Source organism: Chiloscyllium plagiosum, unplaced genomic scaffold, assembly GCF_037043375.1.
Source record: "Chiloscyllium plagiosum isolate Xiang-an unplaced genomic scaffold, Cpla_swu_hap1 HiC_scaffold_40, whole genome shotgun sequence".
Taxonomy (NCBI): domain Eukaryota; kingdom Metazoa; phylum Chordata; class Chondrichthyes; order Orectolobiformes; family Hemiscylliidae; genus Chiloscyllium; species Chiloscyllium plagiosum.
This window is the reverse complement of record NW_028270178.1, coordinates 67956027-67982336: the sequence shown is the minus strand read 5'-3', so window position 1 is coordinate 67982336 and position 26310 is coordinate 67956027. Positions and strand designations below refer to the sequence as shown.

Genomic DNA, 26310 nt, shown 5'->3' with positions numbered 1-26310 from the left:
AAAGAAAAACAAAATGGAACATTTCTGCCCTACACTCGTCAGGATTAGAAGACAAGTAAGCAAACTGAAACAGGGAGAACCAATTTATGAGTGATAGGGAATGACATGGAGATGGAGCAAAAACTATCAGGATTTGGGTAATCCACGATGGAGGATGGGAAAAGTTTTGGCTGACAGAATTGCTCGCTTTTAGTGTGTATTAGGTGTTGGAAGTGGGTTTCTCGAATTCCACAAGCAGTAATTACAGTTTTTAAGCTGTTGCATTGTTTTGGAAGTTTGGGAGATAAAAAAATCAAAACAATGACACTTCAAAAATAAGGAGGTGAACAAAAGTGACCACAGGGAGAGAGACAGAGAGGGAGAGAGAGAGACAGAGACAGAGAGAAAGAAACCTACACTGCTGACTGACACAGCAGTGAATCTGCACAGTTACTGCCTTTGCTGTTTGAGTTCAAGTGTTTCCGGACATTGGGATGCGTTGAAGAAAAATTGACAAACAGTGAAATTCACAGCTGACATCTGAAGAAACTATGTTGGAGAGCACACAGCACAGGAGCAGATAACTGCATGGTTTTTAAGTGTAATATTGCTGTCATTTTTAATAGTGAATGGAGTTGGTTATTGTTTGGGTTTTTTTAGATCTGTCCTTTAATTAAAATTTAAAAATATGAAACATAGATACTAAGTTAGACTGGATTAGTGTATTTTTAGTGCATAAGACTATGCTATTTTCTCTCGGTTGTTAAGGTACAAAGAAAGCCTTGAGTGGAGTGTTCTGCTCTTCCTGTCAGCTGTTGGAGATTAGGGAGAGTTTCCTTATTACTGATGATGATGTCAGCAGTAAGTGTGTTTGGTTCTGAATCCTATCATTTCGCATCGATCAGTTGAAGCGGCAGTTTGAGGCAATGATGAATTTACAGGAGCTAGGGGCATCTGACGGATGGTAGTTTTAAGGAAAGGAGTAAAACCAGGAAAAGTAGCAGAGGGTGGCAGGTAGTGCAGGAGTCTCCTGTGACTAACCCCATCTCAAACAAGTATGTTGTTTTGGAAAATGTAGGAGGTGATTGCCTTTCAGGAGAACGCAGCATGAACAGACAAGACTCTAGGACCGAGACAGACTGTAATGTAATGAGGGGTATGTCAGGTACCAAGTGATCGACAGCGATAAATCAGAATGGTGTGTTGCCTCCCCGTTTCCAAGATCAAGGCAGAATATTCTCAAAGGGCAGTGGGACCAGTAGCAGGTCACTGTGCACATTGGAACCAATGACACAGGAAGGAAAAAGGATGAGATGCTGAAGAGAGGAGAAAGAAAGTTAGGCAGGAATTTTAAAAGGAGGTCCTCGAGGGTAGTAATATCTGGATTACTCCCGATGCTGTGAGCTAGTGAGGCTAGGAATAGGAGGATAGAGCAGATGAACGTCTAGGAAAAAGTGAAGACTGCAGATGTTGGAGATCAGAATCGAGAACGTGGTGCTGGAAAAACACAACAGGTCAGGCAACATTTGAGCAGCAGGAGAATCGACATTTTAGGAAAAAGTCCTTCATCAGGAATGAGGCTGTGAGCCAAGGTGGTGGAGAGATAAATGAAAGAGGGTGGGCCTGGGTTAAGGTAGATGAGAGTGCATTAGATGGATGGAGTTGGGGGTAATGGTGAAAGGTCGGAGGGGAGGGTAGAGTGGATAGGTGTGAAGGAAGATTGACAGGAAGGACAGGTCATGAGGGCGGTGCCAATTGGAAGGTTGGGGCTGGGATTGGGTGTGGGGGATGGTGAGGGGGAGGAGAAATGTGGAAACTGGTGAAATCCACATTGATAGTGTGTGGTTGCAATGTCCCAAGGCAGAATGTGAGGCATTCTTTCTCCAGGTGTCGGGTGGTTAGGGTTTAGTGATTGAGGCCGAGGACCTGCATGTCCTCGGCAGAGTGGGAGGGGGGGGGAGTTGAGAGGTTTTTAGCCACAGGGTGGTGGGGTTGGTTGGTGCGGGTGCAAGTAGGTGACCTGTATCCCCGATGTAAAGGAGACTGCATCGGGAGCAACGGATACAGTAAATGGCATGTGTGGAAGTGCAGCGAAAGTTCCGATGGATGTGGAAGGCTCCTTTGGGGCATTTGGGAAGTGAGAGGGAGTTCGAGGCACAGGTTTTGCAATTTCTGTTGTGTCCGAGGAAGTTGTCAGGAGGGGAGGGTGGGTTAGTGGAGTATGGGGTGTGGACCTGACAAGGGAGTTGCGGAGGGAATGGTTTTTACAGAAAGAAAATAAGGGTTTGGAGGGAAATATATCTCTGGTGCTGGGGTCCATTTGTAGGTGGCAGAAATGGCGGAAATGGCAGAGGATGATGAAATGTATCGGGAGGTTGGTGAGATGGAAGGTGAAGATCAGGGGAATTCTGTCCTTGTTTAGCTGTGGGAGCTGAAGGGTTTGTAGAAGATGTCTGTGTTGAGTCGGTCACTGTTGATGGAGATGGGGAGCCCTAGGAAGGGGAGGGAGGGCAGTGTCCAAATGAATGTATAGCTGTGGAGCTGGTGTATGGGAGAAGGGATCACATTTTAGATCACTAGAAGCTCTTTTCGGGTTGGAGTGACAAGAAGGATAGATTGCACCTGAATTGGAAGGGAATTAAAGGGAGATTGCTGCAGTTGCTTGGGAGGATTTAAAGTAATGAGGTGGGGGTGTGGGACTCATGGAGATAGTGAGGAAAGAGATCAATCTGAGACTGGTACAGTTGAGAAGAAAAGCAAGTCAAACAGTCAGGGTAGGCAGGGACAAAGCAGAGAACAAGGTAGGACCGATAAATCAAACTGCATTTACATTAATGCAAGGGGCCTAACAGGGAAGGCAGACGAACTCAGGACATGGTTAGGAACATGAGATTGGGATATAAGAGCATTTACAAAAACAGGCTCAGGGATGGACAGAACTGGCAGCTTAATGTTCGAGGATACAAATGCTACAGGAAGGATAGAAAAAGAGGCAAGACAGGAGGGGGGGCGGGGTGGCGTTTTTCATAAGGGATAGCATTACAGCTGTACTGAGGAAGATATTTCTGGGAATACATCCAGGAAGTCATTTGGGTGGAAGTGAGAAATAAGAAAGAGATTATTACCTTTTCGGGACTGTACTATTGAGCTCCACAAAGTCAACGGGAAATTGAGAAACAAATTTGTAAGGAGATCTCAGTTATCTGTAAGAATAATCGGGTGGTTATGGTAGGGGATTTTTACTTGCTAACTGTAGACTGGGACTGCCGTAGTGTTAAGAGTTTAGATAGAGAGGAATTTGTTAAGTGTGCGCAAGAAGATTTTCTGATTCAGTATGTGGATGAACCTACAAGAGAAGGTGCAAAACTTGACCTACTCTTGGGAAATAAGGCAGGGCAGGTGAGTGAACTGTTAGTGGGCGAGCACTTTGGGGCCAGCCATCATACTTCTATTAGTTTCAAAATAGTGATGGAAAAGGATAGACAGGATCTAACTGTAAAAATTCTAAATTGGATAAAGGACAATTTTGGCAGTATTAGGAAAGAACCTTGAAAAGGTGATTGGGTGCGGAGTTTTGCAGGTAAAGGAATGGCTGGAAAATGATGAAGATTTCAAAAATGAGATAATGAGACAGAGTGTTCCTGTTGGGGTGAAAGGCAAGGCTGGTAGGTGTGAAAAATGCTGGATGACTATAAAAATTGAGGAGTTGGTCAAGAAAAAGAAGGAAGCATATGTTAGTTATAGACAGAATAGATCGAGTGAATACTTAGAGTATAAAGGCAGTAGGAGTATATTTAAGAGGGAAATCATGAGGGCAAAAAGAGGGCATGAGATAGCTTTGGCAAATGGGGTTAAGGAGAATCCCAAATTGATTCTACAAATACATTAATGATAAAGGGGTAACTAGGGAGACAATAGGGCCATTCCAGGATCATTAAGGCAGCCTATGTGTCGAACCACAAGAGATGGGGGAGATACAAAAGAAGTATTTGCATCAATGTTTACTGTGGAGAAGGATATGGAAGATATAGAATGTGGGGAAATAGATAGTGACATCTTGAAAAATATCCAGATTACAGAGCAGGAGGTGCTGTATGTCTGAAAATACATAAAAGTGGGTAAATCCTCTTGCTGAGATATTTGTATCATCGATAGTCACAGGTGTAGTGCTGGACGACTGGAGGTTGGCAAACGTGGTGCCACTGTTTAAGAAGGGTGGTAAGGACAAGCCAGGGAACTACAGCCCAGTGAGCCTGACCACGGCGGTGGGCAAGTTGTTGAAGGGAATCCTGAGGGACAGGATGTACATGTATTTGGAAAGGCAAGGACTGATTTGGGATAGTCAACATGGCTTTGTGCGTGGGAAATTATGTCTTACAAAGTTGATTAAATTTCTTGAATAAGTTACAAAGAGAATTAGTGAGGCAGAGCGATGGACGTGATTTATATGAACCTAAGTAAGGCATTTGACAAAGTTCCTCATGGGAGACTGGTTAACAAGGTTCGATCTCATGGAATAAAGGAAGAACGAGCCACTTGGATGCAGAACTGGCTTGAAGGTAGAAGACAGAGTGTGGTGGTGGATGTTTGATTATCGGACTGGAGGCCTATGACCAGTGATGTGCCACAAGGTTCAGTGCTGGATCCACTGCTCGAAGATTTGGGTGTGAACAGAGAATGTATATGCAGTAAGTTTGCAGATGACACCAACATTGTCGGTGTAATGGACAGCGAAGAAGGTTACCTCAGAGTATAACGGGATCTTGATCAGATGGGCCAATGGGCCAAAGGTTGGTAGATGGAGTTTAATTTAGATAAATGCAAGGTGCTGCATTTTGGAAAGGCAAATCAGGGCTGGGCTTACACACTTCATGGTAATGTCGTGGGGAGTGTTGTTGATCAAAGACACCTTGGAGTTCATAGTTCCGTGGAAGTGTAGTCCCAGGAAGACAGCATAATGAAGCAGGCATTGAGTATGCTTCCATTTGTTGGTCAGAGCATTGAGTATAGGAGTTGGGAGGTCATGTTGCAGCTATACAGGGCAATGGTTAGGCTACTGTTAGAATATTGCGTGCAATTCTGGTTTCCCTCCTAAAGGAAGGGTGCTGTGAAACTTGAAAGGGTTCAGAAAAGATATACAAAGATGTTGCCAGGGTTGGAGGGTTTGAGCGACAAGGAAAGGCTGAAGAAGCTGCAGCTGTTTTCCCTGGAGCATTGGTGGGTGAGGGGCGACCTTATAGAGGTTTGTAAAATCATGAGGGGCATAGTTAGGGGAAAAAGGTTTTCTTTGTTTAAAGGAAATGTAACATTGATGTTCCAGGTGTGATTCAGTTGGTTAAACCACTTTGCATTAAGCCAAACAGAATTTATTTAAACACTACGGCTGAAACACAAACAATAGAAAGTGGAATTAAGAATAACTAAACGATTGGAAAACATAACCAACTACTTGATACAGTAACTTACTAATTTCCTGATCCAATGTCTTAACATCACATAAACACACCCCTTGGCAAAAAATGTAAATTCAAGCTCGTATTCTTACAGGCGGAGGGAACAACATCCAGAGAAATGCCCGAGTGCTCAGTTAGGAATCATTTACTGAAGCTTGCAACCTTCTGATACTCAAAACATCTTGGTATTGCTGCAGCTAGACCAAACCTAGAAGAACCTGAACTGGCCACTCCTTTTCCATTGTTAAACTGTTTTTAAGAAAAACCTACAGGCACTCTAGACTCTTTGGCACCTCTGCCTTTACAATCCCTCTTCAAAAAAACAGAGGCCAAAGTAACCTTTTTAAAGTGACAGCATCCTCACACCACCACACCCCCCACTCCCCCTCCCCCCTGACACACACTCACACACACACAAACACACTCACTGGGAGTCTCTCTCTCTCACACACACAGTCTCTCTCTCTGTCTCACTCTTACTCACACTCACACACACATGGTCTTTCCCTCTGTCATGCACAGACATGGTCTTTGTTTGTGTGTCTGTCTGTCTCTCTTTCTCTCACACACACAGGCATGATTTCTCTCTCTCTCTCACACACACACACACGCACCCACTCGCACACACACACAGGCATGTGTTTTTCTCTCTCTCTCTCTTTCTCACTCACTCACACTCACACTCTCAGGCATAGTGTTTCTCTCTCTCTTATACACGCACACATACGGAATTCTCTGTCTGTCTCTCTCTCTCTCACACACACAGAGGCATGGTCTTTTTCTCCCTCTCTTTCTCACTCACTCACTCACTCTCAAACACACCCACTCTTAGGCATAGTGTTTCTCTCTCTCTTACACACACACACAGATATATGGTCTTTCTCTCTGTCTCTGTCTCTCTCTCTCTCTCTCTCTCTCTCTCTCTCGATCTCTCTCTCACACACAATGGTCTTTTCATTTCATGGGTTGTGGGTGTCGCTGGCTGACCAGCATTTTATGCCTCTCCCTAGTTGTTCTTGAGAAGGTGGAGGTGAGCTGCCGCCTTGAACTACTGTGGTCCACCTGCTGTGGGTTAACCCCCAATGCCATTAGGGAGGGAATTCCAGGACTTTGACCCAGTGACAGTGATGGAACGGCATTATATTTTCAAGTCAGGATGGTGCATGACTTGGAGGGGAACTTGAAGGTAGTGCAGTTCCCACACATCCGCTGCCCTAGTTCTTCTAGATGGAAGTGGTTATGGGTTTGGAAGGTGCTGCCTGAGGATCCTCAATGAATTTATGCAGTGCATCATGTAGATAGTAGCAGCAGTGTGTACTGACCATGTGTGGTGGAGGGAGTATACACTTGTGGATGTGGGCTGCTTTTCCTGGATGGTGTCAAACTTCTTGAGTGTTGATGGGGTTTACCCATCCAGGCAAGTTGGGAGTATTCCATCACACTTCCAAGTTGTACATTGTAGATGGTGGACAGGCTGCAGTATTCCTTGCTGCAGTATTCCTCGCTGCAGTATTCCTCGCTTCTTACCTGCTGTTGTAGCTACTGTATTTGTGGTAAGTGCAGTTGAGTTTCTGGTCAATGATAACCCGCAGGATGTTGACATTATGGGATTCAGTGATGGTAATACCATTGAAAGCCAAGGGGCAGTGGTTGGATTGTCTTTTATTTTTGATGGAAATGTTACTTGCCACTTGTCAGCCCACGCCTTGATATTGTCCAGATCTTGTAGCATTTGAACATGGACATCAGAATCTAAGGAGTCGTGAATGTTGAACATAGTGCAATCATCGGCGAACATCCCCACTTCTGACCTTGTGATGGAGGGGAAGGTCATTGATGAAGCAGCTGAAGATGGTCAGGCCGAGGACACTCCCCTGAGAGTCTCCTGCAGAGACATCCCGGCCCTGAGGTGACTGACCTCCAACAACCACGACCATCTTCCTATGTGTCAGGTATGACTCCAACCATCAGAGAGTTTGCACCCATTGATTCCCGATTTCCGATGGTTCCTTGAAGCCACATTCAATCGAATGCAGCCTTGATGTCAAGGACTGTCACTCTCACCTTCCCTCAAGCATCCAGCTGTTTTGTCCATATTTGAGTCAAGGCTATAATGAGGTCAGGAGCTGAATGGCCTTGCAGAACCCAAACTGGGCATCACTGAGCAGCTTATTGCTGAGCAAGTGCTGCTTTATAGCACTGTTCATGATACTTGCCATCACTTTACTGATGATCGAGAATAGACTGACGTGGGCTGGGTGGAATTGGTCCTGTTTTCTTTGTGTGTACAGGACATCCCTGGGCAAGTTTCTGCATTGTTAGTTAGGTACCAGAGTTGTAATTTTACTGCAACATTAATAAGAGACAAAGATTATTTCATTTCAAAACCCTTAGTCTTAATCTATTATTCCGCGACAATACACACACATTGCATCAACTGTAACCATGCATGACTGCATTCTGTTTCTGTCCATTTACTCCTGCCACCAAATCCTCCATCTTCCATTATCCAAGTTGTGACAAGACTTCCACATATACATTTTCTCATCCTGCCACGTGTATCGTTTTCAAATTGAATGGCTGCAGTAATAAGCTCCATGTAAACCATCTGGAAGTGCAGCCCTTACATTTCTCCAACAGCTTTGATGGGTTATGATCAGTACAGAAAATTGTACAAGACCCATTACTAACAATATAAATTGGAACACCAAGCTCAAGGTCTCCTCAATCATGGAATATTTCTGATAAATATTCAGTTTCCTGATGAAATAACCAATGGGGCTTCCTATCTTCTCCTCGTGGTCTTGTAAGAATACAGCACCAACACCCACATCAATAGCCATCTCGAGTAGCTTTGTGTAATTAGGTGTAGCTAACACAGGGGCAGTGGTTAACACAGCTTTCAGGCTGGCAAATGCCTTCTGACATTCTACTGTCCGCTAAAATATCCAGCACTTCTTCAATTAGTCAGTCAGTGGAGCAACCATTGTACTACAATTTTGTACAAACTTCTGGTAAACTTGTTCACTGCCAGGAATCATAGTCCTGCTATCTTTGTGAATGTTATGGTTGGGACCATATGTCCATGCTTGACAACATGGCCCAGGCACATGACTCGGACTTTGGTGAATTCACACTTAGCCACGTTTATCACCAGCCTGCCTCCCAAAGTCAATTCAATAGTTCCAATAAAGGCTGCAATTGTTCCTTCCCTGCGTGACTAAAAGAGCACAAGTTTGTCGATGTACATCATACAATTGGATAACCCAGGAATGACTTTATTGGTTACCCTTTGAAATGTGGCTGGCACATTTTCCATACCAACTGGCATGCCTTTAAGTTAGTAAAGTCCGTTCCGTGTTACAAAAGCCAAAATAGTCTTCACTCCTTCGGATAAAGGTACCTGCCAGTATCCTCTGAGGAAGTACAAATTACAAATCTAAGTTGCTTGTCCTACCTTTTCCAATACAGTCTTCCCAATGTGGAATCGAATATGAATCAGACTCTGCAACCGCATTAACTTTGCAACAGTCTGCAGACAATCATGGATACCATCTGGCTTTGGCACCATTACTATGGCTGAGCTCCATTTGCTGCAACTCACTTTGATGCTGTTGTTTTTGGAACATCCGTTCAGTCTGTCTTTGAACACATGCCAACATTTTTTGGGGTAAGTGTGTAATGATATTGCATAATTGGAGCCAACTCCCCCTCTCAATTTAATCATTCACAGTTCAGATATGTTGTCGTTGAATTCTGACTCACTAGAGCTAAGAGCAGCAAGGAGGGGACATGAAAGGTCCTTAGTCGGTAGGATTAGGGAAAACCCTAAGGCTTTCTATAGGTATGTTAGGAATAAAAGAATGACTAGGGTAGGAATAGGTCCAGTCAAGGATAGTAGTGGGAAGTTGCGTGTGGAGGCAGAAGAGATTGGGGAGACACTGAATGAATACTTTTCTTTAGTATTTACTCAGGAACAGGGCATTGTCGTCGATGTGAATACTGAGTCACAAATAAGTAGAATGGATGGCTTTGAGGTATGTAGAGAAGAGGTGTTGGAAATCCTGGAAAAGGTGAAAATAGATAAGTCCCCTGGGCCTGATGGCATTTATCCTAGGATTCTCTGGGAAGCAAGGGAGGAGATTGCAGAGCCATTGACCTTGATTTTTATGTCCTCTTTGTCTACAGGAGTAGTGCCAGAAGACTGGAGGATAGCAAATGTGGTTCCCTTGTTCAAAAAGGGAAGTAGGGATAACCCTAGTAACTATAGGCCGGTGAGTCTCACTTCTGTTGTGGGCAAAGTCTTAGAGAGAATTGTAAGGGATAGGATTTATGCACATCTGGATAGGAATAATGTGATCAAGGATAGTCAGCATGGTTTTGTGAAGGGCAGGTCGTGCCTCACAAACCTTATTGAATTCTTTGAAAAGGTGACGAAGGAGGTTGATGAGGGGAAAGCGGTAGATGTGGTATATATGGATTTTAGTAAAGCGTTTGATAAGATTCCCCATGGTAGGCTACTGCAGAAAATACGGAGATATGGCATTGAGGGTGAGTTGGAGGTTTGGATTAGGAATTGGCTGGATGGAAGAAGACAGAGGGTAGTAGTTGATGGCAAAGTTTCTTCATGGAGTGCCGTCACTAGCGGTGTTCCGCAAGGATCTGTTTTGGGACCATTGCTGTTTGTCATTTTTATAAATGACCTGGAAGAGGGGTTAGAAGGTTGGGTGAGCAAGTTTGCGGATGATACGAAAGTCGGAGGAGTTGTTGACAGTGAGGAAGGATGTGGCAGGTTACAGCAGGATATAGAGAAGCTGCAGAGCTGGGCAGAAAGGTGGCAAATGGAATTCAATGTAGCTAAGTGTGAGGTGATTCACTTTGGGAAGAATAACAAAAAGATGGGGTACTGGGCTAATGGTCAGATACTTGGTAGTGTGGATGAGCAGAGGGATCTTGGTGTCCATGTACACAGATCTCTGAAAGTTGCCACCCAGGTAAATAGTGCGGTGAGGAAGGCATATGGCGTACTGGCTTTTATTGGTAGAGGAATTGAGTTCGGGAGTCCTGAGGTCATGATGCAGTTGTATAAGACTCTGGTGCGGCCGCATCTGGAATATTGTGTGCAGTTTTGGTCGCCATACTATAGGAAGGATGTGGAGGCACTGGAACGGGTGCAGAGGAGGTTTACCAGGATGTTGCCTGGTATGGAAGGAAGATCGTATGAGGAAAGACTGAGACACTTGGGGCTGTTTTCATTAGAGAAAAGGAGGTTTAGGGGTGACTTGATTGAGGTGTACAAGATGATTAGGGGGTTAGATAGGGTTGACAGTGTGAACCTTTTCCCGCGTATGGAGTCGGGTATTACAAGGGGGCATAGCTTTAAATTAAGGGGGGGTAGATATAGGACTGAAGTTAGGGGTAGGTTCTTCACTCAGCGAGTCGTAAGTTCATGGAATGCCCTGCCAGTAGCAGTGGTGGACTCTCCCTCTTTATGGGCATTTAAGCGGGCATTGGATAGGCATATGGAGGATAGTGGACTAGTGTAGGTTAGGTGGGCTTGGATCGGCGCAACATCGAGGGCCAAAGGGCCTGTACTGCATTGCATTCTTCTATGTTCTATGTTCTATAATTTCTCCTTATTTATTTTCAGTGATCCTCTCAGCTCATGCCCCAAAACTCATTGATGTACAAATGGAACTCCTTTCTCCAGTCGTTTGGATTGTCTTGACAATAAGCTCTCGATATGGTCTTCTCTAAGCTCACTAATGGTCTTTAAAGTTTAACGCCACCTTTCTAACACTCCCTTACCATGCTTGTTGGTAAGCAGTGGATAAGCTACCCATACCTTCCATGCATACATTTGATGTAAAATTTGACCCTTGATCTGATTGTGTCTCTGTGGGTGGTCTTTATCGAGTTCAACATTGGGGTAACTCTTCTACAACCTTTCTAGCAGTGGTATTGCACAAATAGAATGGCCTGTGGATATCAAATTGACTCATCCATCATTGTTAACAAATACTGATTCCCACTTTTTGGTTTGTGTAGGAGTCATATTTAATCAAGTAAGACCCTTGTAAAAGGTTCCTCAAATGCAGGGATGGGCATTAAAGTTGCCGGTTTTATTATTGCCTGAAGTTTTCCGGTTACATGACATCTATGACATTTCTGGCAATTTTCATCTCCATCTAAATGAAGTCCAGGACAGGAAAAATGTTTTTGTATTTTGCCGGGAGGTCTTCTCACTCCCACAATGACCCACAGGTGGCTGATGTGCTACCTGCCACACCTCCTTTCTATAAGTCCCTGGTAATGAATTTCTCCCACTTTCCCATCTACCGGAATGTCTCATCAAGACATCATGTTTAAGTTAGTCACATTTGGGAATGCACTCAGATTATTTTTCTGTGTTTGCTTTTCAATGCAATTGTTTCAGTTTTTCATCTTTCTGTTGTAACTGAGTTAATTTCTCTAAACTAAAAATATCCATTAGTTCTCCATCTGTTCTTGTTTTGTCTGAGCCATTCAATCAAATGTGGTCCCTGATAATTCTGCTTCAACTTGCTTTTCTGTACTCTTTGATTTCTTCTCCTCTTTCAACTGGTGAATTTATGACCTTGTTATCTCTCCGTTACTGTTTTCCAATTTTTTCATGATTCACATAGCAATGATGTTCATTGTATTTTTTTTTAGAACATGAGATAATCCATCCACAAGGATGTTGAATTATTGCCCTCTATTAAAATAATGACTCAGTTATTGATTTTTTCTGCCCAATTCCAACAGCAGACCTTATCCCAACAATAATCTTCACTTCTGACCGAGAAGTTTTGGGCAGGAAACTCCTTGAAAGGCTCATGCCCGAAACGTTGACTCTCCTACTCCTTGGATATACTGCCTGACCTGCTGTGCTTTTCCAGCGCCACACTTTTTGACTCTGATCTGCCGTCCTCACCTCCTTTTCCCTCGGATGTCTGGTCTGGTCTGAAGTAAGCTGAGAGGTACTGATGCACTTGCAAGAAGTTTTGTGGTCCTGGAACATGCAGATGGAGGAGTGAAAAGGCTGTTGTATGGAGACTTGCAGGGGTTGTTGGGTTTAATTGAGATATAGGCGAGGTTATCCCAGTTGGAATGCTGAGATTTGGAGGTGACATGACAAATTCTTGAATTCTGTGTCCTCTCAAATGGAGAGTTCCTAAATCATCCAACAAGTGCGTCTTGGACATGTCAACAGAATGGAAGCATATGACGTGTGAATTTACTTCCTTCATGGTGAGATTCCTACAGCCAGGCAGCTAGTGATGGACCAAAGGGTCCGCTTCAGAAATGCTGAAGTATGATATGACAGCCCTGAACATCGACTATACATGGAGAGAGTCCCTATTGGCTGAGAGAAATGAATGGGAAGATTTCCATTGGTTTGCCATGAGCTTTCAGGGTGACCAGACATCACCTAAGACGCAAAATCTAAAGGCATAAAATGACACTCTGTAAGTGTTCGTGAGAAATTGGTGATAAAAGCTGTCTGTTATGAATTAGTATCTTCATAAAGTAGCAAAGTTACATTGCATGGAGGCACGCAATCTGAAATACATTACAGCACCTTCCAGCTACTGGAGCCTTCTGGTGGCCTCCGACAAAAAAAGTATTTCAAGGAAATATGAGGTGCTTCAAAATGCTGCCACGGACACAGAAATGTACATCCGCGGGCGCGCGACACACACACACACCTACACAGAGACAGACACATAGATATGGATATGCACAGACATACGCACACACACAGACACACGCACAAATACATATGCACACACACACACACACACACATACACACACAGAAATACAAAGACACACAAGCAATCACAGAACAAAATGACATCTTGTGTTAAGAATGAACAAAGCTGCACCTCAAACATCACAACTTGACACTTGGGAGGAGCTGTGTCATTGAAATTTGAGAGGTTACGTCTCCACATTATTTTTCTGGTGGGGTGATGAGTGATATTTTGAGGTAAATGGGAAAGCACTAATAATGTCCACGGTTTTCTCAGGGTATTATCCTCTTAAACATTGAAGATAGGAGCAGGAGAAGGCCACTCAGCCCTTTAAGCCTGCTCTGCAATTCATCATCATCCAGCTCAATAGCCTCGTCCTATTTACTCCCCATTACCTTTGATCCTATTTGCTCTAAATGCTACATGTAGCCGCGTCTTCAATACATTCAATGCTTTGGCATTAACAAGTTCCTGTGGTAATGAATTCCACAGGCTCATCACTCTTTAGGTGAAGAAATGTCTCCTCATTTCCATCCTACATGATCCACCCCGAATCCTCAGTCTGTGTCCCCTGATTCTGGACACACCCACCATCAGGAGCATCCTCCCTATATCTACCCTTTCTCGTCCTATTAAAATGAGATCCCCTCCCATTCGTTTAAACTCCAGCGAAAACAATCCTAAACTAGACAACCTGTCCTCATATATTAGTTCCACCATCCTCGGAATCATTCAGGTAAACCTTCGTTGTACTCCCTCCAGAGAAAGAGCATCCTTCCTCAGAAAAGGAGACCAAAACTGCACACAGTGTTTGTGATGTGGCCTCACCAAGCCCTGTACAACTACGACAACGCAAACCTACTCCTGTACTCGAAACATCTCTCAATGAAGGTCAATATAGCATTTGCCTTCTTTAATGTCTGCTGCACCTGCATGCGTACCTTCAGCGACTGGTGCACAAGGACATGTGGGCCCTGCAGCACACTCCCCTCTCTCAATTTGCAGCCAGTCAGGTAGTAATCCACCACCTTCCTTTTGTTTCCAAAGTGAATAACCTGACATTTATCTAAAATAAACGGCATTTGCCATTGATTTGCCCGCTCACCCAATCTGTCCAGACCATGCCATAGGGTCTCTGCATCCTCGTCACAGTTCACCCTCCCACCCAACTTGGTATCATCGACAAAAATTGAGATGTTACATTTTATTCCTCCATCCAAATCATTAATATATATTGTTAATAGCTGGAGTCCCTGTTGCACCCCACTAGTTCCTGTCTGCCTATTTGACACAGGTCCCTTCAGCCCTCCTCTGTTCCTTCTCTGCCAACCAGTTTTCTATTTATCTCAATACACTTATCCCAATCCTGTGTGATTTAATCCTGTACAGTGACCTCTTAAATGGGGCATTGTCAAACGCTTTATGCAAGTACAAATATACCATATTGACCAGTTCTCCTTTGTCAACTCTGATAGTTACATCTTCACACAATTGCAATAGATTTGACAAGCATGATTTCCCCTTCATAAATCCATGCTAACTCTGTTTGATTTTGGCACGGCTTTCTCAATGCTCTGTCATAAATGATAAAGGATTTGAGAATTTTCCCCACTACTGATCTGAAGCTTACTGGTCTTGAATTCCCTTTCTTTGTATCTCTCTTTCTGAGTGTTGGACTGGCAGTAGCTGCCCTCCAATCTGCAGGGACTGTACCAAAATATAAAGAATCCTGACAACCAAAGCATCCACTATTTCTAGAACCATTTCCTTAAGTGCTCTGTGATGCAGATTTATCAGGCCCTGAGGATTTATCGGGTTCAATCCCCTCAATTTCCCAGCACCATTTCTCTACTAATATTGACCTCCCTCAGTTCTTCCCTCTCACTAAATCTTGCATTCTCCAGGATTTCTGGTACTTGATTTGTATCTTCGAGTCAGAGAGTCCTAAAGCACAGATACATTTAGTTTGGCCCAAAGTGGTCCATACTGACCAAATGTCCACCCATGCTAACCCCATTTCACTGCTTTGGTCCACATCCTTCTAACTCTTTCCTATCCATGTATTTGTCAAAATGCCGTTAAATGTTGTTAACGTACCCACCTCAACCACTTCCGCTGGCAGCTCATTGCATACACGTGCCAGCCTCTGTGTAAACAAATTGCCCCTCAGGTTCCCTTTTGTACTTTTCCCCGCTAACCTTAAACTAATGCCATCTAATCCTCGATTCCCCAACCCTGGCAAAAAAGACTGAGTGTATGCCTCTCATAATTTTGTACAGTTCTGTAAGATCCCCTCTCAGTCCCCTAGACTGCCAAGAAAAGAAGTTCTAGCTTGTTCAGCCTCTCCTTATAACTCAGACCACTGAGTGCGAGCAACATCCTTATAAATTTCTTCTGCACTCTTTCTAGTTTAATAACATCCTTCCTCGAGCAAGGTGACCAATACTGAACACATGCTCCAACTGCAGCCTCACCAACCACCTGTACAACTGTCCTTTTTTTGTGAAGACAGAACTAAAGTATGTATTCAGTTGCTCAGCTGTTCCTTTGTCCTCTGTTATACATTTCCCCATTTCTATCTGTAGGGACCTACATTTGTCTTCACCAATCTTTTTCTGTTCACGTACTGTAGAACCTTGTAGTGTCAGTCTTCATGTTCCCTGCATCTTACTTCCTTTTGTACTGTGTTTTCCACATCTTAATCAATCCCTTGGTCCTTCTTTGCTGAATTCGAAACTGCTTTCAAACATCAGACCTATTATTTTTCTTGGCCAATCTCTATGCTTCTTCCTTCAATTGGATGCTATCTCATTTCCTTTATAAGCCATGGATTGGCCCAGTTACCCATTTTGCTTTTGTACCAGACAGGAATAAATAGTTGTTGCAGTTCCCCCATGATTTCGTTGAAAATTTGCCAATGCCGTCATACCTTAAAGCAACTGTCACTAATCGGTCAACGCCAACTCATGCCTTATATACCTTCATAGTTTCCTTTATTAAAATTCAGCACCCTAGTATCCAAATCAGCTGGCTCGCTCTTCATCCTGATAAAAAAAGTTCTATCATGTCATGGTCACTCTTCCCCAAGGAGTCTCACGCAGCTAGATTGGCAATGATTCCCTTCTCATTACACTGTACCCAGTCTAAGATGGCCTGCTCTCTGGTTGGTTCATCCACATGTTGGTTAAGGAAACCATCCCATTTATAGGCCAGGAATTCCCCCTAGTAGACATTGTGGCTAATTTGATTTGTCCAATTTGGATGCAGATTAAAATCAACCATGATCACAGATGTCTCCATATCATTAGCTTGGCTAATTTCCTGTTTAAGGAGAAAGTGAGGACTGCAGATGCTGGAGCTGAAAATGTGTTGCTGGAAAAGCGCAGCAGGTCAGGCAGCATCCAAGGAGCAGGAGAATCGACGTTTCGGGCATAAGCCCTTCTTCAGGAATGAGGAAAGTGTGTCCAGCAGGCTAAGATAAAAGGTAGGGAGGAGGGACTTGGGGAGGGTCGTTGGAAATGCGATAGGTGGAAGGAGGTCAAGGTGAGGGTGATAGGCCGGAGTGAGGGTGGAGCGGAGAGGTCAGGAAGAAGATTGCAGGTTAGGAAGGCGGTGCTGAGTTCGAGGGTTGGGACTGAGACCAGGTGGGGGGAGGGCAAATGAGGAAACTGGCGAAATCTGAGTTCATCCCTTGTGGTTGTGGTTGAAGGAGCTGCATGTCCTTGGTGGAGTGGGAGGGGGAGTTGAAGTGTTGAGCCACGGGGTGGTTGGGTTGGTTGGTTCACGTGTCCCAGAGGTGTTCTCTGAAACATTCGGCAAGTAGGCGGCTTGTCTCCCCAATATAGAGGAGGCCACATCGGGTGCAGCGGATGCAGTAAATGATGTGTATGGAGGAGCAGGTGAATTTGTGACGGATATGGAAGGATCCCTTGGGGCCTTGGAGGGAAGTAATGGGGGAGGTGTGGGCGCAAGTTTTGCATTTCTTGCAGTTGCAGGGGAAGGTGCCAGGAGTGGAGGTTGGGTTGGGTGGGGGAGTAGACCCGACGAGGGAGTCACGGAGGGAGTGGTGTTTTCGGAACGCTGATAGGGGAGGGGAGGGAAATATATCCCTGGTGGTGGGGTCCGTTTGGACGTGGCGGAAATGACAACAGATGATCTGATGTATATGGAGGTTGGTGGAGTGGTAGGTTGAGGACCAGTGGGGTTCTGTCCTAGGAGCGGTTGGAGGGGCGGGGCTCAAGGGCGGAGGAGCGGGAAATGGAGAAAATGCTGTGGAGGGCATCGTCGAATTTTCTGTTTAATACTATTCCAACATGACCACTGCAGTCTTCGGGTCACTGTATGACACCCACTAATGTTTTTGACCCTTGGTATTTCACAGCCCCACCCACACAGACTCCACATTGTCGAAGCTAATGTGCTAAAAAGAGATGAACAAAAATACGTGACCAGGAATTGAGATATTTTTGCACAAATATTGATCTTGGTTTGATGCTAATTAGCCTTGTCTACTTTCAATGAATTGCTTTGTAAAATCTGGGACCGCCAGCAGAAGGAGATGAGTTCGAACATTTGTGGAATTGCTTTCTCAGTAAATGAACATAGATACATTTTGTTGAATTTTTCACAGTAGATGACAGTGCTTCTCCAGCAGTTGGAAGTGAGGGCTGATAGTAGTTCCTTCACCCAACACCTTCACTCATAAAAAGTTAAGGCACACAAAAGATTGACTGAGGCTACTTAGTTTAACATCATTTATTGAAAAAAATGGTGGAGTCTTTAAAAAAGGATGTTACAGCAGAAAACTGAGAATGGCTTTATAAAATGGAAATCTTGCCTGATAAAAGTATCGGAATTCTTGGAGAAAATGGAGGAAACCGTGATTGTAATATGTGTTGATTTTCTGAAGGTGTTTGATAGCACCCATGCATAAGATTACTGAATAAGAAAGGAGCCTTGGCTTTGGAGGTACTGTATTAACATGGAGAGAGGATTTTTGAAATCCCAATCAGAAAAGTTTGATTAAGAGTTTTATTTTACAGAATGTCAATCTGTGGAGTACCACATAAATCTGTTCTGGGGACAAAAAAAAAATTACAAAGTATTTTGATGACTTAGATGAGGCAAGTGAGTATATTGTAGGCAGGTTTGCGAATGACTCAATATTGGAGCAGAGACAAGTGATGAGTATAACACAAAAAGAAGTTTGCGGAGGGATACAGATAGGACAAGAGAGTGAACAAGGAGCATTGCATAATAATGTAATGTGGATTAAATAAATGAGAACAGACATAAACAGTGAAGTTATGCATTTTAATAGGCAAGATAGAGATTGAATTCAGAAATCTACAGGGAGTCCGCATCTCCGATCCACAAAAAGTTAGCTTTTAATTTCAACTGTCAATAAAGATGGCAAATGTCATGTTGGGGTTTGTTTAAAAACTAAAGGAATATTGAGATTAGGAACAGTCAGACAGAGCAGCTAATGTGTAGCTGAGGAGCTGCTGCAGGGGTTAGGATTCCCATTTTTCAATCATTGGGATCTCTTCAGGGATAAAATGACCTGTATAAGAGGGAGCTGAATTGGAAGGGGACCGATATTCTTGTGGGGAAATTTGCTAGCGGTATGCTGAAGGTTTTAAACTAGTAAGGGGGATGCTGAGAACCAACAAGATAGTGAGAAAAGAGAAATGTTTGAGGTGAGATGAGGTGAGCAAATCTAGGGTTCAAGGCAGACAACAGTTTGGCAAGAGCGAGGTAAGACTGTTAAACTGCATTTACTTTGATGCAAGAGGCCTGACATGTGAGACAGGTGAACATAGGGCATAGATGGGAATGTGGGACAAGGATATCATTACCATTACAGAAATGTGGCTGAGGGATGAACAGGACTGGCAGCTTAATGTTCCAGGATAGAGATGCGATAGAATGTATAGACAGAGGAGCAAAAGAGGAGATGGAGTGGTGTTTTTGGTCAGAAAGAACATTACAGCTGAATGTAGAGAGGATATTTCTTGGAGACTACCCAGTGAAGTTATAAGGATGAAACTTAAAAATAAGAAAGAGGTGATGACCTTGCTGGGATTGTAAAATGGGCCTCCTAATAGTCAGTGGGACATTTACAAGCGATTATGCTATCTGTAAGAAAAAAGGATAATGGTAGGGAATTTTAACTTTCCAAACAGAGTTTGGGGTAGTGTTAAGATCTTGGAATTTGGAGCAGTTGGTTAAGTGTGTACAAGAAAACGTTGTTATTCAATATGTGGATGCACCTACTTGAAAGTTCGCAATACTTGACCTTCTGTTGGGAACCAAGGCAGGGCCAGTGACTGAGGTGTCCATAGGGGTAGGCTTCAGGGAAAGTGATCATAATTCTATTGGTTTAATAATAATGATGAGAAAGGATAACATTGATTTAAAAATGAAAGTTTCAAATTAGAGTGTAGCCAGTTTCGATGGTATTAGACTTTGAGATGTTGGTTGGGGGAGGTTATTCACTGGTAAAGGGACGGCTGACAAGTGGGAGGCCTTTAAGAATGAGACAATGAGAGTTCAGTAATGGTATGTTTCTGTTTGTGTGAGGGCAAGGCATGGGAAAAGCTCAATGATGAGGGAAATTGCAACTCCTGTCCAGGAAAAGCAGGGGGCATTCATCAGATATAGACAGCTGAGATTGAGTGATCCTGAGAAGGATATAAGGGCAGTTGAAGTATACGTAAACAGGAAATCATGAGGGGAAAAAGGGGACATAAAATTGCTTTGGCAAATAGAATTAAGGAGAATCCAAAAAGATTCTTAAATTATTTTAAGTTTAAAAGAATAACTAAGGAGAGAATACAGGCCTTAAAGATCAACATGGCTTTCCTGCATGTAACCACAGGAGATGGCAGAGAAACTAAGGAAATATTTTGCATCAATATTTGCAGTAGACAGGAGCATGGAAGCTAAGAAACTTGGGAAATAAATAATGTGATCTTAAAATGAGTTCATTTTGCAGAAAAGGGGGTGTCGGAGGTCTTAAAGTAGAAAAATGGAAATAACTCCCGGAGACCTGATTAGGTATTTCCCAGAACTTTGTGGGAAGCTAGGGAAGAGATTCCTGGACCCCTTGCTGAGATATTTGTATTGTTGATAATCATAGATGAGATGCCAGAAGACTGGAGAGTGACATACGTGGCAGCATTATTGAAGAAAGTTGTATGGAAAAGCAAGGGAACCATACACTGGTGAACCTTTCACACCAGAGATGCTGCCAGACCTTCTGAGCATTTCCAGCACTTTCTGCTTTTGTTTCTGTTACACAGCATCCACAGTTCTTTCAATTTTTATTTCGTAGTTAGAGAGCATTACTTTTTGAATTGGAGGCCTGTTAGAACATAACAACATCCGAACATAAGAAATACAATCAGGAGTAGGCCATCTGACTCCATGAGTCAGCTCTGCCTTTCAATAATATCGTGGATCATCTTTCAATGGACTGAGACTCCACTTACATATTGCTCACTATAACCTTCATTCCTTTACTGTTCACAAATCTATCTTCATCTTTAAAACATTCAACAGCTTAGCCTCAGCTGCTCACTGGGGATTCCAGAGATTCACAACCCTTTGAGTGAAGACGTTGGCTTGACCAGCTATCTTTAGTAGCCACACACGCAGATGACAAGCAACATGAGTTCGACTGGGACAACACTACTATTATAGGACAAACCAAACAGAGAACAGCCAGGGAATTCCTAGAGGCATGGCACTCATCCACAGATTCAATCAATAAGCACATCGACCTGGACCCAATATACTGGCCACTGCAGCGGACAGCTGGAATTGACAACGGGAAGCGGCAGATACAAATCACTATAAATGCCGGAGGAAACATCACAGAAACGCTTCACAGGAGGCCCCCAAGCCCTGAGGATGTCACCGAGACAGAGGATGAAACGTTTGCAACACAAATTCCCAGCTCGGCGAACAGAACCACAACAACGAGCGCCTAAGCTACAAATCTTTACACAAACTTTGAGCTTCCCTGCTTCTGTCTTATCTATCGCAATTATAATTTTACAATCCCCTCCCCCATTCTTCTGAATTCCAATGAGTATAATCCCAGTCTGCTCAATCTCTCCTCATAAGCCAACCCCCTCATTTCCAGAAACAACGTAGTCAACCTCCTCAGCAAACCCCACCCCACTGCCATCTCATGTCAGGCAATGTAAAATGTACAAAGTACACCAGGCGTGATCACACCAGCATCCTATACAGCTGCAGCAGAAAGCCCTAATTTTAAACTCTATCCACTGGCAATGAAGAACATTATTCCATTTGTCTTCCTAATTAGCTTCCTAATTAGGCCTCGAAAACCATATCTTTGTGTTTCATGCACAGGAACAGCCAGGTCCCCCTGCACAGCAGCATTCTGTAATTTTTCACCATTTTAAAGTAGTCCACTTTGTTATTATTCCTACCAAAATGGATGACCTCACGTTTACTAACATTGTACTCCATCTGCCAGACCCTTCCCAGTCACTTACCCTGTCTATATCCTTCTGCACACTTTGCTCTATCACTCATTTAAGTGGCTTCTGCGAACTACAACACACTACACTTGGGTCTCTAACTCGAAGCAATCTATATGAATTGTAAACAATTGCAGTCCCAACAATTGTCAACAGTTGCATTCTCAACACTGATTCCTGAGACACATCACTAGCCACTGATTGTCAACCAGACAAACACCCATTTATCCTCAATCTTTGCATTCTGTTAGTTAACCATTCTTCTGTCCATGCTAATGCATTGCCTGTAACACTGTGCATCTTTAACTTATGCAGCAGCCTTTTGTGCAGCACCTTGCTGAATGCCTTTTGGAAATCCAGATACACCATGTTCACCAGTTCCCCAATGTCTACCACGCTCGTTATATCCTCAAAGAATTCCAATAAATCAGTTAAAGATGACTTGCCTTTCATGAACCCAAGCTTCATTAAATAAATGTAGGTGTTGCATTTTCGTAAGGCAAACCCGCACAGGACTTATAAAATTAATGGCTGGGCCTTGAGGAATGTTGCTGAGCAAAGAAACCAAGGGTGCAGATGCATCATTCCTTGAAAGTGGAGTTGCAGGGAAACAGGGTGGGGAAAAGGTGTTTGGCATGCTTTCATTCATTGGTCATAATGTTAAGTGTAGGAGTCAAGATGTCATGTCTCAGCTGTGCAGAACATTTGTGAGGCCACATTTAGAATTATTATAGACAAATCTGGCTCACCATTTCTATGAAGGATTTTGTGAAACTTGAGAGGGTGTAGAAAAGATTTCCAAGAATGATGCTGGAACTGGAGTGTTTAAGGTATAAGCTGAAGCTGAATAGGCTGGGGCTTTTCTTTTCCCTGCAGTGAGAGAAAAGGAGGCTAAGGAGTGGCCTGAACAAGACTTATAAAATCATGCGGGGCATTGATATGGTGAATAGCCAAGGCCTTTTTCCTCGAGCGGGAGAATCCAAAACGAGAGGACAGCGGTTTAACGTGAGAGGGGAAACGTTTGAAAATAACCTGTGGGGTAACCTTTTCATGTGTATGTATGGAGAAAGCTGCCAGCGGTGGTGGTGGAGGCGGGTTCAATTACTGCATTTAAAAGGCACCTGGATGAGTGTATGAACAGGTAACATTTAGAGGAAGATTGGCCAAATGTTTGGCAAATGGTACTCAGTCAGATTGGGATATCTAGTCTGTGCAGTTGGACCAAAGGGTCTGTTTCTGTGCTGGATATCTGTATGACGATAATGTTTGTTAAAACTGAAAAGAAACTCTATTCTTACCACAGCTGGAATACTGTGACCTGTTCTTGGGACTCATATCACAAAGAAAATGTACACTGGGCAGAGAGACAATCCACATGAGGTTTAGTCGGCTGATCCTGAAGATGGAGGGACTGTCTTGGGAGTAGAGATTGAGTCGTTTGGGCCTACACTCATTACAACATAGAAGATTCAGTACTGACATTCTGAAACATCTATTATTTTCAGGAATCTTGATGGTGTAAATGCAGAAATGTTGTTTCCCCTTATGGGAGAGTTTCGGACCAGGTTGTAGAATCTCTGAATTAGAGGTCACAAATTTCGGGCAGAAGAGAATTTTGTCTCCCAGAATGTAGAGAATTTGTAGAATTCTTTACCACAGAAGACTGTCGAGGTTGCGTCATTCAGTATTTTGGAGGCTGAAATGGACAGATTTGGATTTGGTAATTGAATTAATGCTGACAGTTAAAACGCTGGAAAGTGGAGCTGAGGATTATCAGTTCAGCCATGATGTCATTGTTTGGAAGACCAAACCCCATTGGCTGAACAGGCTGCTTCTGGTTCCCTATCATTGACCTTTGCTCTAAGTTAGTCTTTTCAGAATTATCTCGGCCTCATTTAAATTAACCTCCATTTCATGTTTGAAGCCCAGCTGCTTCAATGCCTCTTCATCATGAAAAAAGACAGGGATCGCCTTTCTCCCTGTTTGATGGCATTGCATTCTGCCTCTAATGCAGTGACTGCATTTATAGGCCTCCAGTTCTGTTGAATATTTGTCAAACACAACCACGGCTGTCACAGAAACGGTTAAAGACAGATGAAAACTACATTTAAACTACCATATCAAACTCACTGTCGGTATGTGTTGCATGGAATACACACATTGTATATTAAAGCTCTCCCAGCACTCATCCATGAAACACTAAATGGTTGTTCATAGATGATTTGCTTATGTGTGTATGTATGTCTGTGCCTGTAGATGATAATCTACTTGTATAACAAAGTTGGTGAGGTGTTGGCTTCATGTAATTAAGGAAAACGTTGTCCGATTGTGGAGAGGCAAAACAAGGCATCAGATATAAAGAAAAATGGAGAGAGGCAGGAGGGGAAAAGAGAAAAAGAGAGACAGAGATATTAGCTGTGCCAATGTATCTCTTAATTATAGTTTTTTTTGACTAAACATGACAATTGATACCTCTGTCATTCAACAATCATACAACTTATGTATTAAAAAGTCCTAACATCAATTAGTATTGGAATCCATTGAGTTATTTGCATTTTTTCCACAATTCGTGTGCTGTGCTTGTGGCGAAATATAAATTGGGGTTTTGTTGTTTCGTAATTTATTCTGAGAATTCTATTTCTGTGGTTATTTACATAAATGCTTAATTGGCTTCAAGGAAGTGATGGTGACAGCAAAGCCAGATGAAAGTAGTGATTTGTTGGTAAGATTCAAATCGAAACAAGTTTATTTTAAGAATGTTGACCATTTTCAGAAGTGAACACAAATTTATGAAGACGAATTGCAACAGATTTTATTTATTTCTGGATGAAAAACACAATTTAAAACTTTTATTTAGGTTAAAAATTCAGTGCTGAAAATTCTGCAATTAAATTCAATGTTGAACTGCATCTACTCTGAATGTCGCTGCTGAACATGTGTTGCTTATGCCCGAAATGTCGATTCTCCTGCTCCTTGGATGCTGCCTGACCTGCTGCGCTTTTCCAGCAACGCATTTTCAGCTCTGATCTCCAGCATTTGCAGTCCTCACTTTCTCCTACTCTGAATGTCCCACTAATTCATATTGTAGTCCGTTTAGACGATGCAACATCACTCAAAGTGCATTTTAGAATATTCACGTGAAATACTTGAAAAGACATCAGGAACTGCGTAACAATTACATTTAATTGATATAATTGTTGTGAGATTTTGTTGCATGTATTACTTTCTGGTAAGGGTCAGCAATGAGTCCCTATCCCCAACTGCCCATTGAATAGCTTGCTAAAGCCACTTCAGAACACAGTGGGTCTGGAATCTCATGTCGGCCAGACCATGGAAAGGTGACAGATGCCTTGTCATGCGTGAACCAGCTGTTTTTGTATTTTTTCCATTGACTCGGGTTACATGGTCACCATTTGGCTTTCTTTCCCATTCTAGGCTTTCTTAGAATTCAAATTTCACCCTGGGCAAACGATGGTATTCCAAACCCCGTCCATTCAGCATCAAACTGGAGTTTGGGAATATTGGTGTCATGATATCACCGCTGTGATCCTAATATTGGGAATGCACAGAAAGCGGTCACAAACAGAAATGCAATAAATCTGACACTTTACCTCATGAACAAATATTGGAGTGCAATACTGGCAAGAACTCTCTTGCTCTTCACAGCAACACCACAGGAGACTTTGCAGCCAATCATCAATCTAAACTGTGTACCGGACTCTGTCTGAAGAGTCTGACTCACCATAATTTGCATTTTTTGAATTCTTCACTGACTTATGAAAAAGTTAGTCACATATCCCAAGAAGGTGGTACCTTTTTGAAGGTCTGCCATCTTGCTCGGCTAATTATGGTTGATCTTTCTTAAGGAGCTTTATTGCAGGCAAATGGCTTCTCAGTTGAGGCTGTAGTTCTGGAAAAGTACATCAGGTCAGGCAGCGTCCGAGGAGCAAGAGAATCGACGTTTCGGGCATGAGGCCTTCATTAGGGTACCTGATGAAGGGGTTATGCTTGGAACGTTGACTTTCCTGCTCCTCGGATGCTGCCTGACCTGCTGTGATTTTCCAGCACTACACTGTCAACTCTGATCTCCAGCACCTGCAGTCCTCACTTTCTCCTGATTGGTTTGTTAGTCAGGTTCGGCACAGGAAAGAACCATCACCTTATTGTTGAATGGGTAGGGCAGGCCAGGTAGGAAGGGCAGACGGCCTCCTCTGATGGACAATTCTGAACCATGTAACATGCTTCAAACATTTGCTAGGTCTGTGATTATCGTTCATTATTCCAGAATTTTCATTTCATACTCTTTTATTAATTGAAGCTACCATGGTAGGGACTGTTTCTGGAACTTTACTCCAAACCTTTTGATTGCTTATTACATACTCATAATGCCTCCTCAACCACTTTATCAAACATCATGTTGGCTTCAATGAGTTTTTTTATTGACACCTGGAACATAGTGGTTGCTTTTAGTTGTCCGGAGTTGTCCTTCAGCAGATGGCAGTAAGCTGCCTTTCTGAAATAACATGTTCCAAAATGGCCTGAGGAAGGGAATTCCAGATTTTGACCCAATTACAGTAAAGGATCGGTG

At 43.1% G+C, this 26310-nt stretch overlaps 1 long non-coding RNA gene across 1 annotated transcript in view; it reads left to right on the top strand.

Moving 5' to 3' along the window:
• The first annotated feature begins 7350 nt into the window (after nucleotides 1-7350).
• The window catches only part of LOC122552337 (uncharacterized), a 41236-nt gene continuing 22276 nt past the window's right edge, over nucleotides 7351-26310 (top strand). The window contains exon 1 of the long non-coding RNA XR_015754010.1: nucleotides 7351-7384. This is a non-coding gene — a long non-coding RNA (uncharacterized LOC122552337). The remainder of the gene's footprint in view (nucleotides 7385-26310) is intronic.